At 49.3% G+C, this 9099-nt stretch overlaps 1 protein-coding gene across 6 annotated transcripts in view; it reads left to right on the top strand.

Moving 5' to 3' along the window:
- The first annotated feature begins 1214 nt into the window (after positions 1–1214).
- Positions 1215–9099, top strand: part of CFAP54 (cilia and flagella associated protein 54) — a 250254-nt gene continuing 242369 nt past the window's right edge. For all 6 annotated transcript variants that reach the window (XM_019480938.2, XM_019480941.2, XM_019480937.2 and 3 more), the window contains exon 1: positions 1215–1354. The gene's annotated coding sequence lies outside the window, so the exon portion shown is untranslated. The remainder of the gene's footprint in view (positions 1355–9099) is intronic.

The raw sequence follows: 9099 nt of genomic DNA, 5'->3' as shown, positions 1-9099 counted from the left end.
GTGTGTGAGGCAGGGGGTGGTGTATGTGGGGCATCAGGGGCCCAAGCAGCCTGTTGCAGCTGGAACTCTGCCAGCCTGCAAGGGCAACGACACGCTTTTTTCCTTTAAAGGAGAATCCATTTTTAAAGTTCATTTGCAACCTTTTGTATATTCTTGTGACCCACTTCTGAGTTGTGACCCATGGGTTGAGAAATGCTGATTTAGACGTTGGAAGATGATTTAGATTTAGACCATTAAACATCTAGCTGCTGTATGGTTCCAGCCCCCTCTCTGGGCATGGGCAGATCTAGAGTTTTCAAACGTGGGGGGGAATGGCGAGATGTAGCGTCACATAGAAAATAACACAGCTGCCCATGTTATTCCCCCCCCCATCTAAAAAATAAACTAGAACCTTTCCCAATAGGCCAAGGACTAGGGTTGCCAGCTCTGAATCTATTCTGGGAGGTTTCACCACGTGATGTAATGACTTTCATGCCTTTACAATCAAGAAGGCAAATGCACATTTACATTTTAAAAACCCACTGGACAACTGTATAAATCAGATTCACATTTACTACTTATTTCACTCCACCCAGGAAGAGCACACACCAACTGCAGAGGCCTCCTCAGCCCCACGATGGGTTTTTAAACCCAAAAGCTTGCTAAAAATTTCTTTCCCAACTATTTAACTTGGTCTAATAAAAGCCATCGCCCAAAGAACCTCCTGTACTTATTCTAACCAACGCCCGCTGGTTTCTCTGGGGGCTCCCCGCAGCCCTGGGAGATGCAGCCCGAATTCCTGGAGACGCCGGGGAGCCCCGAGGGCTGGCCGCGCTGCCAGGGACGATTTCTTTTGAGACAGGAGCGAGAGGAGGTTTTGCCTCCTTGGAAAAGTGAAAAACGACCTAAACTAGGGGCCTGGCACGCGGGAGCCCCACGGCACAACGCGGACAGAGGAGAGGCCCAAACCCCTGGGGGGAGGGAGAAGCGCTGAGGGGTGACAGTGAGCCTGTTTCCAGCGCTGCCGGGCTGGAAACGCTGCTCCGGAGCTTGGGCGGCGCAGGAGCCGAGGGGCGCCCCTGCCTCCGGGGATAAGGGAGGGGAGGGGAGGGGGTTGCCGAGGCGCGGGGATGCCGCAGCTCCCAGGTGGGGGCGGGCCCGGCCGCGGTTGCCAGGCAGCCGCCGTGTGTACGAGCCGCGCGGGCAGCATGGCGGAGGAGGTCCCCGCCCGCGCCCGGCTGCCGCCCCCGGCTGCTGCACTGGGGGCGCGGGGCGCGGGCGAGCCCCTGGCCGAGGCGCTGGAGGCCGAGCTGCGGGACGCGCTGGGCTTGCTGCGGCGGCGGGGCGCGGAGGAGCCCGGGCGGCACCGGCGCGGGTAGGCCCGGGGCGGGCACGCGTCTCGCCCCCGCTCTGCCTCCCTAACCGCCTCGCCTCTGGCTCCCCTCCCCGTCGGGCTTCCTCGGCGCCCGCCTCGCATCGGGGCATCAGGGCCCAGGGAGACAGTGGCCCGCCCTGCCGTGCCCTACCCTGCGGGGTTTGCTGCTGGTTTCCAACCCCTAGATTCTCTGACAGGTGGATTCTTTGGCTCAGGGTTTGGGTTTTGTCCTGTCCGGGTTCATGCTCGCCAGCTGTTACCCTGGACTGGCTGTGACCTCTGGGGATTGGCGTAAGCGTGAACGCTGTGTGCTCCCGAAGGCTGGGGGGGCATGGCAAGCTCCTGCAGGTGGTGGCGGTGTTGGCACGGGCTGTGGGCAGGGACCTCCCATAGTGGGGTTGATGGGGAGGGGGGTGGTGAGCATTTCGTAGGGGGTGCACCACCAATCTGAGGGGGTGCACGTGCACTCACATGCACTCACTATGTGCTGCCAATGGGCGTAGCGGCATGGCTACGTGATGGCACGTCTGGAGGGTAGCGGGTGAGGTGGCAGCTCGTTCACGTTAACCGCCTTGAGTTTTCTTCCAGAATTCGGTTCTCTCTGCCTGGGCGCTGGTGGGTGACAAGTGTGGCGCGCACTGTGGTGAATACGCGTGGGTCCGCACCACTGGTTCCCAAGCTTTTTAGACTCCAGGGCCCCTCTGGGGCCGTGCCAGCTCTTTGCTTTCCTTTGGTTTTTTGACTCTGTAAAAATAACACAGCAGTGCTTCTGTTGCGAAGAGCTCAGAAAGTCCACATCAGGTCAGAGGTTTGAACTTTTTGAAATCGTAGATGTTAGGGCCGGAAGGGACCTCAATAGATCATCGAGTCTGACCCCCTGCATAGGCAGGAAAGAGTGCTGGGTTCAGATGACCCCAGCCAGATGCCTATCTAACCTCCTCTTGAAGACCCCCAGGGTAGGGGAGAGCACTACCTCCCTTGGGAGCACATTCCTGACTTTGGCCACTCTAACTGTGAAGAAGTTCTTCCTAATGTCCAGTCTAAATCTGCTGTCTGCTAGCTTATGGCTAGTATTTCTTGTGACTCCCAGGGGCGCCTTGGTGAGTAGAGCCTCACCAATTCCCCTCTGCACGCCCACGATGAATTTATAGGTGGCCACAAGGTCACCTCTCAACCTTCTCTTGCGGTGACTGAAGAGGTCCAGGTGCCCTAGTCTCTCCTCATAGGGCTTGGCCTGCAAGCCCTTAACCATACTTTGGCTTGGCCTGCAAGCCCTTCTCTGGACCCTCTTCAGGTTATCCACATCTCTCTTGAAGTGTGGCTTCCAAAACTGGACGCAGTACTCCAACTGCGGTCTAACCAGTGCCCGATAGAGGGGGAAATATCACCTAGGTTCTGTTTGTCATGCACCTGCTGATGCTTGATAAAGTGCAGTTAGCTTTGCTCATGTGAATCCTGTTTACACACCTAACAGTACTAATGTTGTGTGGTACCCTTGAAAGGATTTCGGGGCATCCAAGGGTACCTACAGCTGACAGAGCTCTCAGCTGCAGGGAAGCCTGTTGTGTCCTGGTACTGGGAGTCCCATCGGCTGCTACCCTGCCATGGCTGTGTCCTTCAAGAGGAACAGCTAATTTTCTAAAGCAGTGGTTCTCATTTTGTACCAGAACCTATTTGTAAAAATCAACGGTCAGTCCTGAGTCAATGCCGCCAGGCCCCCAGTGTGTGGGGCATGGGGTAGGTGTATGGGGTGGGGGAGCATGGGGAGCCCCAAGCAGCCCCTCGCAGGCTGGAACTCTGACAGCTTGCAAGGGAAAAACCATGGTTTCCTATGCTTTTCTCCTTTAAAGGAGAATCCATTTTTAAAGTTTGTTCGCAACCCTTTCATATATTCTTGTGAGCCACTTTTGAGTCCCGACCTACAGGTTGAGAAATGCTGCTCTAAAGCATCTATTTTCAACCTGTGGTCTGCAGACCCCTGGTAGTCTGCAGATTATGTCTAAGGGCCTGTGAAAGATGACTATGACCAAACAAAAGCATATGAATACCCATGCTTACAATGCAAAGGGTTTTGCACCTCCATTCAAAATTTCTAAAGGGGCCCATACCTCCATGTGAAGTTTTTTAGGGGTTCGCAGATGGAAAAAAGTCTGAAAACCAGCGATCTAAAGTAATCACCTGGATGGTGTTCACACTTCCAGTTCCCACGTGCCTAATATAAAAGAAACGGAACTTCTCAAACTCTTAGCATTTTTCTTTAAAAGGTCAACACTGGTGCATTGGTGGGTAAATCGGTTACCTAATTCTAACTGCTGCCCTCTGACCCTTTCAGTCTACTCTTGTTCGCTGAGTACAGCTAAAAATTCCCTGCAAGCAATACCTTTCTAATTGGTGTACTCAGGATCTGCAATCCAATGTTTATTTTCTCTGTCTTTTTTTTTTCTTTCTTTTTTTTTTGTAGACCTTCCTATCTTTCAGTTTATTAAATGTTTGTTTTTATGGCTCTTTTACCCTAGAATTGCTAATAAGCGTAGGTGTATTATCAGGACACCACTCTTCAGAGGCCTGCAGATGCTCAGATCTATGACCAGTTTTGAATAAGAGAGATCAGAAAATGGGGATTGTTGAGGGGCAAGGGGGAGAGAATGCTTTCCTCTAAAATGTCAGGGGCTCAAGGCCAGTACCAGTTCTCTAGCTTTAAGTAGCTTTGCAAGAAAACTTCCAGCCTCCTTTTCCCCTTCAGGTTCAGTAAAGGGAGATGAAAGTTAGAATTCAGAGTATTTCGGCATTGTATTATAAATAGCTGTCAGGTTGCCTCAGGAACTTCATTACTGTTTCTCTTGCCTTGCTTTGGGAGATATCAGATCTCTCAACACAACTGAAGATCTTTGCATGCTTGAAGCTCCAGCCCTGGCCAAGGCACTCTTAGTTTCTCTTTGATGATCTCAAGCTGCACTGATGCAGGATGTACTGAGGAATTCTGTAAACGCTTCAGGCCTGTTTACAACAGTCTCACCCAGCAGGTACAACTAAATCTGATCATCTTGGTTTCTTCCCTTTATGTATCTATGACCAGTAGTTGCATACAGTCATCAGATAGTCTTTTACAATCCACATATTCCTTGTTTTAGCAGTAGGTACAAACCAATTTGAGGCAGAGAATTTTAAAGCAGCATTTTTGACTAAGTTGTTACCATCCTTCAAAATAACATTGGGAGGTATTTCCAGCAAGTCCTGTCTCAGTATGGCTCTACTGAACAACCACTTCATTCTCCTGAGAGTGGGCATTTTTAATCCTGCAGAAATAAAGATTGTATGTGTTCACATGCCTGTTCCCATTCTGGCATCTTTTTTTAACGAGTCTTATGTTCTTGTTGACATGTATCCTATCTCGAGCCATTCTTTTCTTTCCTACATCTTGTTTAACCAAACCAGTATATTAATAAACCAATTTAGTGTACAGTGTTTATAAATAACAGTGCAATTCCAAATCTGTTTCAATACCATCTTCATCCACTGGGAAAGGGGACTTTATACATATTTTCCTAATGATACCTTAAGTTTGATAATTCTGATAGCATCATACTAGCTCACACAATCGTCTTATATATGGTCAAAATGGGGAGTCTGGATTCTGATGGTCATTCATTCCCAATCATAAAAACTATTTCCTGTTGCTTAACTACAGATTAAAGCGTCATAAACAAAGTTTCTGGGTAGATGGATCATGTCATTGGAGTCTTACAAAAGCCACCAATCAAAAGGACTTAATTACAAATTGAAGAGGTTTACAGTTTGATGCACATGGGCCCAGATCAACCCCTTTACCTATTTAAATAGGCTGTTCTATTTTAAATTACTTGACTATCTCCTTGACTGATCTTAGTATAGATTAAGGACTAATTTTATCTGTGTTAATCGGACAGCATTTTGACCTATCTCTACTTGGATAAAGATAGGTCATTGTGTTTGCAGCCCCTTGATATTAAATGTGTACGAAGCTTTTCACTTCTGGAACCTCCTCTTAAGAACCCCTGAGTCATGGGATATTAATGGGGAAACCAGCACAGGTTCGTGGCGGGCAGATTGTGCCTGACCAATCTAGTCTCTTTTTATGACCAGGTTACGAAACGCCTGGACACAGGAGGAGGGGTGGATGTCGTATACTTAGACTTCAGGAAGGCCTTCGTTACGGTATCCCACCCCATACTGGTAAACAAGTTAAGAGGCTGTGACTTGGATGACTACACAGTCCGGTGGGTGGCGAATTGGCTGGAGGGTCGCACCCAGAGAGTCGTGGTGGATGGGTCGGTCTCGACCTAGAAGGGTGTGGGCAGTGGGGTCCCGCAGGGCTCGGTCCTTGGACCGATACTCTTTAATGTCTTCATCAGTGACTTGGACGAGGGAGTGAAATGTACTTTGTCCAAGTTTGCAGATGACACAAAGCTATGGGGAGAAGTGGACACACCGGAGGGCAGGGGACAGCTGCAGGCAGACCTGGATAGGTTGGACAAGTGGGCAGAAAACAACAGAATGCAGTTGAACAAGGAGAAATGCAAAGTGCTGCACCTAGGGAAGAAAAATGTCCAGCACACCTACAGCCTAGGGAATGACCTGCTGGGTGGCACAGAGGTGGAAAGGGATCTTGGAGTCGTAGTGGACTCCAAGATGAACATGAGTCGGCAGTGTGACGAAGCCATCAAAAAAGCCAATGGCACTTTATTGTGCATCAGCAGATGCATGACGAATAGGTCCAAGGAGGTGATACTTCCCCTCTATCGGGCGCTGGTCAGACCGCATTTGGAGTACTGCGTGCAATTATGGGTGCCACACTTCAAGAAGGATGTGGACAACCTGGAGAGGGTCCAGAGAAGGGCCACTCGTATGGTTAAGGGCCTGCAGACCAAGCCCTACGAGGAGAGACTAGAGAAACTGGACCTTTTCAGCCTCCGCAAGAGAAGGTTGAGAGGCGACCTTGTGGCTGCCTATAAGTTCATCACGGGGGCACAGAAGGGAATTGGTGAGTATTTATTCACCAAGGAGCCCCCAGGGGTTACAAGAAACAATGGCCACAAGCTAGCAGACAGCAGATTTAGATTGAACATTAGGAAGAACTTCTTCACAGTTCGAGTGGCCAAGGTCTGGAACGGGCTCCCAAGGGAGGTGGTGCTCTCCCCTACCCTGGGGGTCTTCAAGAGGAGGTTAGATGAGTATCTAGCTGGGGTCATCTAGACCCAGCACTCTTTCCTGCTTCTGCAGGGGGTCAGACTCGATGATCTATTGAGGTCCCTTCCGACCCTAACATCTATGAATCTATAATGTGGTTCTAAAAAAGTTGATGAAGGTTGATTTTGGCCATTCAGTACTTGTGAGCTTAAGTGTCTTAAAGGGAAGGCATTTTTTCCTGGGATGGTGACTTCAGTGCACAGAATGGGCGAGCTGTAGACTCTAGCATTTAATCTACTGTATAACAACTTCTGTAATGGTAAGAAAGTTCAGGGGAGTCGTACAAAATTCTTGTCCAAGGTGACAAAATTAACAAGGCTATTCTCCTGCTGGCATTCCTTCCACGCTCATTCTTGTGAGGCCTTTACTATTTGCTTGTTATCATAAGATCTTATGGTTTCCCATTGAAGCTAAAACCTTTAGAATGTCCACCCACATTTTTATTCATTTGACATCAGTTCCTTGGACAAAGTGATCATCATGGATCTTGGTTTTCCCTGGCAAAAAATGGCATATTCTAATGTTATAAAAATCTAAGTCTGTCTGTCTGTAACGCTTTATTTGCACTCTGATTGGCTGATGGAAACAGCCAATCAGAGTGCTCCAAGCATGGAGGAGCACTGCCATGATTCCGAAGCTGTGGGACTAGACAGGGGGCAGAACAGTGGTAGCATGAAGCGTTAGGTGGTGGCACTCCATCCCAGCCCCCTCCCCTTCCCCCGCCCCCTCCCCCTGTCACTCTTGATGGGCAATGGGCTAGTTCACTGATTAAAACCCCTCAAATCTGTGATTTAAAATGAAAGGCTCCTTACTCCTCCCACAGCCCCCTGGCCTTGCTTGTGCCCCTCACTCCCCCCCACAGCTTCCCCCAGCCCTGCTGATGCCCCTCATGCCCCACCCAGAGCCTCCCGCCCCCCCCAGTCCTGCTAGAGGGGGCTCCCAGTTGCCAGGGCTACAGGGCCAGGGACCCAGGCCCACAATGCCCTGCCCCCAGCGCTTCTGCTGTCTGCCCCATGTATAGCCCGAGCCCAGCCCCCTCTGTTCAGAAGAGCCTGGTGCTGCCCCCAGCCCCAGCCCATATGCCCCATGCACAGATCTGGGGGCACACATCCCCATGCTCTCCCCAGGTGTGTGCAGTGATGGGAGCTGCGCCCCCCTGCCCCCCAATGAGCTGCTTGCAGCTCTGTCCTGTGCCCTGGCTGTGCAGCACCTGTGCCTGCCCCTGCCCCAGCTCCACTCCGTCCTTAACCATGGGGGCCTTGATCTGCTCTACTCCTTCCCTCCCCACACCCCTTCCCCCACAACAGACTTACCAGCTGGATATTGCTCTTCAAGTTGCCGCATATCGGCAATCAGATTGGTATTGGCCAATATGGCTCCTTAAAAATTGGCCATTAGTATTGGCCCAAAAAATTTCCATCAGTGAGCCTCTAATCTTTAGAGAAAGATTATGAATCTGGTGATGTTTCTGATGGGGAGAGATTGTTCTGGTAGGTCTCTCATTTGGACATGTATTTCCCTTTCTAATTTGTCACTTATAGCTTTACATTTTGCTCTTAGTATTTTTCTAATTGTGAAAATTATTTTTTATTTTTTTTATTAATTTAAAAGTATTTGACACATTTTTTTTGTCAGGTATCTTGTTGCTAAAACCGGGAGCTACCTGGAAGATCGCTAGGCTTGATTTAAAGATCCTGAATGTCAAGAGACCAGTTGAGGACATTTTTTCACACTCTGACCCACTACTGCTAGCTTTAAGAGGTCCTTGGGCCTTGGATAGTTCTGTTTGTTTCACCCTAGGAACCATAAAACCCAGAAGTCATTTTGCCAGGCCATTTTCAAAGAATAGCTTCTCCTTTTCATTCTCCTTTTCCTTTGCCTCCTTCTTATCTTTTCCTCACTTATAACTTATTACTTACAGATAGATCATCATTGCTTCTCCAGGGGCACATCATCAAAGCTGTTTTGAAGATGTTATTTTAGAGAATACTGTCAAAAAGAGATGCCTTCATACATTTGCAAGACTATTCTACAATGGAGAAAAGTGCCTGTCCCTATTAGTACTAGCTCCATAAGCTATTATTAACTATTTTAACCCTATTTGACTATGTCTTTTAAAAATAAAAGTCAAAGGCAAGTAGGTTATAGCTGTTTTAGATTTTACAGGCAAGGGGCCATTTATTCAAATAGCAGCTACTTATAGAGGTGAGAGTATTGGTATAATATAGTTAGTTCATTCAATTTAGCAGGCAGGATGCTTTTGAAGATCAATCATAGTTTGTAAGAAACCCTTGGATCACTTAGGCCAGATGAGTGGTGCAGGTCTGATCTGTGGGCTGGATCAGGCCCTGCACTGCCTCTGCCCGGCCCTGCCTTCCCAGATCAGGCCCCATGTAGCCTTAGCTGGCTCCCAGGCACTGAAATTGGGCTCTAGAGCTCCATGTTGCTCCCTACCAGCCCTGTATGCTGGGATTGGGTCCCACGTGGCAGGTTTGGGCCCTGGGGCCCCAAGCCACTGC

This window comes from Alligator mississippiensis, chromosome 4, assembly GCF_030867095.1.
Source record: "Alligator mississippiensis isolate rAllMis1 chromosome 4, rAllMis1, whole genome shotgun sequence".
Lineage (NCBI taxonomy): Eukaryota > Metazoa > Chordata > Crocodylia > Alligatoridae > Alligator > Alligator mississippiensis.
This window is presented reverse-complemented; position numbering and strand designations above follow the sequence as displayed.